Source organism: Solea solea, chromosome 18 (genome assembly GCF_958295425.1).
Source record: "Solea solea chromosome 18, fSolSol10.1, whole genome shotgun sequence".
Lineage (NCBI taxonomy): Eukaryota > Metazoa > Chordata > Actinopteri > Pleuronectiformes > Soleidae > Solea > Solea solea.
The window spans coordinates 22,237,309-22,244,598 of NC_081151.1; positions in this window are offsets into that span (position 1 = coordinate 22,237,309).

The window sequence follows — 7,290 nt, forward strand, 5'->3', positions numbered from 1 at the left end:
TTCTAAGACAAAAAAATTGTTATAAATCTTCTCTGGCGTCTTTTAAGCACACAAATGTAGTTGGATGAATATGTGACGTGATTATTAGCACATTACTCTCTAAAAAAAAAAAAAAAAGAACCAACCAATCACCGTGTGGCCGCTGTCGGGCGCGAGGGAGAGGTCAACACAGAGGTCACAGGCTATAGAATCAGGGCTCTGGGTGAAAGACAAGCCTGTGACACTGCCGCGCTCCGGAAAGGTCAGAGGTGACGTCTTTATGTCGCGTCTTAATGTCCAGACCTTAATGTCCATGTTTTAATAGTCCACTTATTTGATTATTTCTGTAGTTAAAGTATAAGCATGGGTGGGGTTTTTGAATCCTGCGAGGTTTGAGGCTTCAGCTGCAGAGACGAAGCAAAAACAACGATAGGGAATTAAATATCTGTGTGTCCCCGCGGTCACATTATCGTCACTATCATCTAATATCATTATATATCGTCTGGTTTTTAACACGGTTTAACTCCATTCATTCACTCCATTCACCCGCGTGTTCACGCTTGTTTCACCTTATTTAATTATCTTATTAAATCTTGAGTGATGTCACTGACCGACATCAGCACCTGCTGGATGAACAAGTTAGTTGTGTTAACATCGCTCATGAATAATTCATGTATTCATCCATGAAAACAAATAAATTAGAGCAGTCTGTTTCATTGTAGCCTATATATATGTGTATATATATATATGTATATTGATATATATGTATATGTATATATGTATGTGTATATTTATGTATATATATATATATATATATATATATAAAATAATAGATGTCACTATATTAAACCTTAGTTACAAAGAAATGAAATTTAATATTCAATTAATAAATAAATAAATGTATAGACGTATTAGCTAATAACTAAATATGAATAAAAACAACACAGACTGGTAACATGTGTAGGTCTTTTGTGCGTCATAAACATCTTTGTAAATAAGTGGATTTTAGTGGATTGTTAGTTATAATACAATTACAAATACAAGCAAAAGGACACTGTTTTCTACTTTTTAAAGACATATAGCAAAGAAAAAATACATTTAAATACAGACGAGAACATTTGTGACCATTTTACTGCCATTTTCTGCTCATTTTAAGAGACGTACGTTTGAGTAATGAATCAAAAATTTTATTATGTGTATGTTATATTTAGTAAATCTTGAGTAGAAGGCTAAAAAACCCCCCAAAACAATTGATTGTGTCCTTTCTGTGGGTTGGAAAACAGGGAAATGTGCTTATATTTGTTACAGCAGTTCAGATGTTTAAAAAAAACAGATTAACATGCATTTAAAACACCAGGAATTTAAAAAAATAAAGCAGAATGAATAAATAATAATCTATATTAATGCTCAGGATCGAATCGTCATTGTGGACACAGAACTGCTGTCAGCATTGACTTCCCCCAGTGTCACAACCCTCGTCACCCCACCTCACATCTGCCTGTGATGAGTTCATCCAGCAGGGTCGGGCGCGGGGGGGGGGGGGGGGGGGGGGGGGGGGGGGAGTTCACCCCGAGCCCTGACAGCCTGACAATGGCCTCCTGAAGACTCTATTCCTCTCGCCGCGGCCTCGAGGTGACGCCGGCGTCTTCCTCCCGCGACGACATCATTGCGCTGTTTGACAGCCGTGGTGAATCTGGACAGAATGAATCGCGACCGTGTCCGATGTGAAAAGGTTTCGTGATGGGGTGATACGGTGATTTTTTTTGTCACACGGCGGCCGGGAGTGTGTCTGTCAGTCAGTCAGTCACCAGTGCAGTTGTAGCACGGCTCAGCACAGTTTGGTTAGTTTTTCCATGTCTCTAGTTACCACCTTAACTGAATCATTAGAATGAGTCGATTAAAAAGATTTGTTCACTGAATCGTTCATGAACTTCCTGCATGACCGGAGCGCAGACTCCTAAATACACCAAAATATTTTAGACATTTTACTCATTTGCTTTGCTGATGTTGATGTTGCAGATTAACATTCATGTTTTCAGGGATTTTTAAGTCTTTTTAACTTTAATCTACAGTTCGGCATTGTTGCCTTTGATTCTTGTATTGGACGGCGCGCTCATGAATCTTCACTCACACATTCACTCACTCCCTCATTCACCCACCCACTCACTCATTCACCCATTCACTCACTCACTTATTCACCCACTCACTCAGTTATTCACTCACTTATCACCCACTCACTCATTCTCTTACTTATTCACTCACTCATTCACCCACTCACTCAGTTATCCACTCACTCATTTACTCATTCACTCACTTATTCACCCACTCACTCAGTTATTCACTCACTCCTTTACCCATTCACTTATACATTCATCTGCTCACTCACTTATTCACCCATTCATTCATATGCTCACTCACTCATTCACTTATTCATTCATCCGCTCACTCACTCACCCAATTATTCATTCATCCGCTCACTTACTCAGTCATTCACTTATTCATTCATCTGCTCACTCACTCATTCACCCATTCACTTATTCATTCATCTGCTCACTCACTCATTTACTTATTTATTCATCCGCTCGCTCATTTACTCACCCGTTCACTTATTCATTCATCCGCTCACTCACTCAGTCATTCACCTGCTCACTCACTCATTCACCCATTCATCCACTCACTCAGTCATTCACTTATTCACTCATCCACTCACTCACTCAGTCATTCACTTATTCATTCATCCGCTCACTCACTCAGTCATTCACTCATTCACTTATTCATTCATCTGCTCACTCACTCATTCACCCATTCATCCACTCACTCATTCACTTATTCATTCACCTGCTCACTCACTCATTCACCCATTCATCCGCTCACTCACTCATTCACTTATTAATTCATCCGCTCACTCACTCACTCACTCACACATATTAGTAATCAGATGTTACTGTTGGCTCCTGCAGAATCACTTTGAGTGAACACTTTCTTTGTAACGTGTCTGCGTGACAGTGACTCCAGTGATCCGTGCTGATCCGTGCTGATCAGCTCTCCACTCACAACTGCCACAGTTTGTCATTTTAGTCTGAGAGCGTTCAGATCTGCACGCGTGTGTCAGAGTGACAGAAGAGACGACGCCGGACCATTACGGTCCATCAGCAGCGTACCAACACTCCTCCTGCTTCTCTCTTCCCTCCCAGTGTTCCTCACAGACGGTCACTGAAATAAGAGTGTGAGCAGATTCCTGTCGTCTCACTGAGACTGAGGCGCAGAGGAGAGTGGAGAAAGTGTCTGGATGAGCAGGAAATGTCGACTTAAAGTATCTCAGACTCACGTTTTCTGTATTAACTGCCACGCAAATGGACTTTATTAAGGGTTTTTTTTTTTTCTGGGATAAAGTGAGACGAAGAGAAGTTGGACTCAGTGTGGGAGGAAAAAGGTAATTTGGACTTTGAGCCAACACAAGCAGCTCATTAGCAGTTGTTGTAATTCCCTGACCTTGAAATTTGCATCCGCCGTCTGTGTCGTGTTTCGGTGCCAAGTGCGGGAGGAGAGAGATGAGAGGGGAGTGAGGACAGAGGAGAGAGGAGAGAGGAGAGAGGCGCAGGCAGGTGGGTTTATTCAAATGAGGCAGCACAAAGAAAGTGGCCCCAGTATATGTGGCGTAAAATAAATGTGCCGTTACACGCGTCAACATCGGCGACATCGCTCTGCCGCCACTTTACTGATTAAAGCACGCGAGAGGAAACAGCACTCGACGTTTAGCAGAGGGAAAAAAAACGAAAGACAAATGAACCGTGTGAAGGAATTGCAGACGTCTACATCCGCATTAATAATTCGGGAACACGAGTAAGTCTGTGTGCGTTTAAATTAAAGTCATTTAATCAACTGAACGTACAAATGCAGCATATATACTGTAAATGAGTTTGTATGAGGTTGCGTTTTACTGTCATACACAGAAATAAAAAAAGTTTAATTCAAAATGGTTGTGAGCAGAAGAAATGAACCCTTCCACACAAACCTCATGTTTATCCACGTTCAGGTCATAAACCAACACCTTGTGTGTGTATTTTCTTTTCCCATGAGCGCTCTGGAGGCCGCTCAGACGCGCCGCTCACACGCACCGCTCACACGCACCGCTCAGACGCACCGCTCAGACGCACCGCTCCCTCGTCCCCGGGCACTTTGGAACTCCATTGAAATGCAGCGCGGCGAGCTAAACGCTACGCCTGTTGCAGCCAGATGAGCCGGTAAATAGGACGTGCGGCTTTGTGCGACCCTTCCCCGAGACAAACCCGCTCCGACGAGGCCCCGATCCGCCCCCGGAGGTTAAAGGTCACCGCTCTATTGAGCCATCAGTTAGAGGCGGGGACAGAGGGGGCGTGTCCGCGGCCCATTGAGTCTTTGACAGCCAGAACCAATGGCGGGGTTTGGCTGCCACATAAGGCGGAGAAAGGGGTTTTATTGTGTTCATGCTAAACTGTCGCGGCACAAGCGAGACAAAAGCCGACAATGTAATTATTGTCTTTGATTTGGTCCAGGTCGACTGATTCTTCAATCCCTGCTCTGACAGCTTATTCCAGGCCCCGGGGGCCTTTGTTACCAACTCCAGTGTTTTCAAGGAAGTAAAGCAAGTTTTACTGGTTTTTCAGCTCCTTAAATATGAATATTAAGAGTAATATCTCGTCCTTTCCAGGTTTGAGAAACACTGAAAATCAACATTTTTCTGGATTATCACGACGGCCATATAAGGGTTAAACGCTCTGACTCGCTTGTTTTTCCAGCGCTGATTTTAACGCAGCCTGGATTTTTTCGAGTCTCTGTCGGGCTGCGGAGGAATTTCTACACTTTGCAAGATTATTTTTGGACTCTTTAATTTAAGGCCCCTGCCTGCGGTCGCTCCCTGTCACTGGACCCAAACACAGCACACATATCAAAAGAGCGATTACCCGTTCACTTGGTTTTCTCAGCCATTTTTTTTTCTCTCCCCTCTTTTCCCTCCCTCCTTTGAATTCCCCCTCTCTCTCTCTGTCTCTCTGTGTTGATGCAGTGTGCGTGAACGAGTCAATAGACAAACTTTGCCAGTTTCAATAAATAGCGAGTCCTCTGGGCCGCCGCTATCTGTTTCCGCCTTCTCTGTGGGTCAAATTAGACGGTAGCGCCGATCCGGGCCGCTGGTCTGCTCAGACACGGCCATAAATTGAACCCCCGCCGGTTCTGACAGGACTGTTTTCCTGTGTTTTCTCAGACAGCGGCCACACTGAATCTTTTACGAGTCGTTTGAGTTGGCAGTCGAGGTCTTTAATTCTTTCTTTTTCGTCGATGAAAACAGCCGAATGTAGCGACGGGGCGAGGCCGCGCCGCTGTTTTCCATGGCAGCAAAAAGAAGAAAACATCCCACAATCGGGCAGATCGCTTAACGTGTCCCGAGATATTTTAAACCTTTAATGTCTCTGCCTGTGTCCATTCCCATGACTCCGACCTAAGCTCCTTAATAAGTTAATTCTGTTTGGAATCTGGCGCGATCGGCACGGACGGGATTATCACATTTTGGGGCGTCTAGCGCGTTGGCGTGGTCACAGAGAGTGAGCGGCGAGTCGTTTAGAATGTATTAATGATAAATTCAGGGTTAAAAAGCCGATTTACCTTCATATTTACGTACTTTTACTGTCAAACTTTATCTATAAAACTGCCTCATATTGAAAATGTGTTCATTGTTAAATGAGAAATTGAGTTTGATTGTCATAGAAAAAGCTGATAATAATAATTAGGATAATAATCATTTTTTTAATCCATAAATAGGAAACTATTATAAAAAAAGAGTGTTGTCGTTATTATTATTATTATTATTATTATTACTATTTTTTTGTATTATTATTTTGAAAATACATTAGAAAATGTGATATTACTCGGACCCATGCATTGCTCAAGGGCTCTATAGCGCCCTCTAAGGTGAAAACAGCCAATATTTCCACTTTCTCTGTCTCTCTGATGTAGAAATGTTAAAACAGCGTCACTTTTTATCTCCTGTTCGTCTCCTCTCCACTGTGTTCATCTAAAAACGACCAGAATGTGATTTTTGTGTAAAAAAAACTTTGCCTTCCCAGTGAATACTTCCTTTATTTTTTTCCCCCGTTTCATCTCTAAAGTCTTGTTGAAAACCTCGTCAGGAGCTGATGTTGCCCGTGTGCATTTCCGGTGCACAATGTTGGCATCTTGTAGCACAGCACAGGCTTCTGCGTCCTCACCGACGTCGAGCTTTTTTACAGACTCGTGTCAAAGTGACGGAACTTTAACAGAAACAGAGCTGGACTCAAAGCAAAGGTTCTTTCCCCCCCCACGCTTATTATGAAATGCGGCCGTTTTGTGAAATGAACACCAAAACTCTGGTCACAGATCGGTTCTGTGTCTGTTGGTGGTCCTGGCCTCGACGGAGCGTCAACTCCTGCTCGTATTTTTACCACATTTTGACTTAACTCTACTTTCCCCTCCTCCTCCTCCTCCTCCTCCTCCTCCTGAGCTCAGCTCAGCTCGGAGGCCGCAGTGACCACAGCACAAGGCGTCACTCATCTGCTCATGAGAGCAGCCATTGACTCGGGTTTGACTCCTCGGCTCTGAGAGGGGGCAGACGGGGTGGAGCCAGTCGCTCTGAAAAACCATTTGCCAGTGCTGAGCGGGCAGCCTGCGCTGTGTTACCACGCAACTGAGAAAAGCACACACAGGCATAATATTTATACTGTTAGATTATTTTCCTCATGCGCCTCCAAGAGTGCGAGAGAGAGAGAGGAGGAGGAGGAGGAGGAGGAGGAGGAGGAGTGTAAGACAGAGGGAAGAGAGGGACAAACCTACAAATGTATACATTGTGCGAGCGCTCGGCCTGTTTCGCTAAAGACACGTGGGGGTGAAACGTTTGTGAAAACACTGAGCCTTCGCCGGCCGGGTCTGCACTTTTTTCCTACACAGGTGATGTGAAGTGTTCCACCGTGAGATCACTCACTCGCTCTTTAGTAATTCTGACCTCTTTCGCGGGAGTTCACGCTCTGTGCTCGTCTCGCAGCAGCAGCAGCGGCGTCTGCAGCGTATGTTTCCACTTAAGCAGCGGAGGTCGTCCTCCGTTGGCCCGTGCAGACTGTCTGTCCATGCGTAGCAGGTCCTCTGTTCTCGCCTCGCCCCTGAATCCGAGCTCCCGAATCTGTCGAGTTAGTATCTGTCTGCTGCTGCTGCTGCTGCTGCTGCTGCTGCTGCTGCTGCCACCCAGACACACCTGGTTTGAATTACGGCACAAAATGCAGCCCTCGTCTCTCCAGGGATGGATTG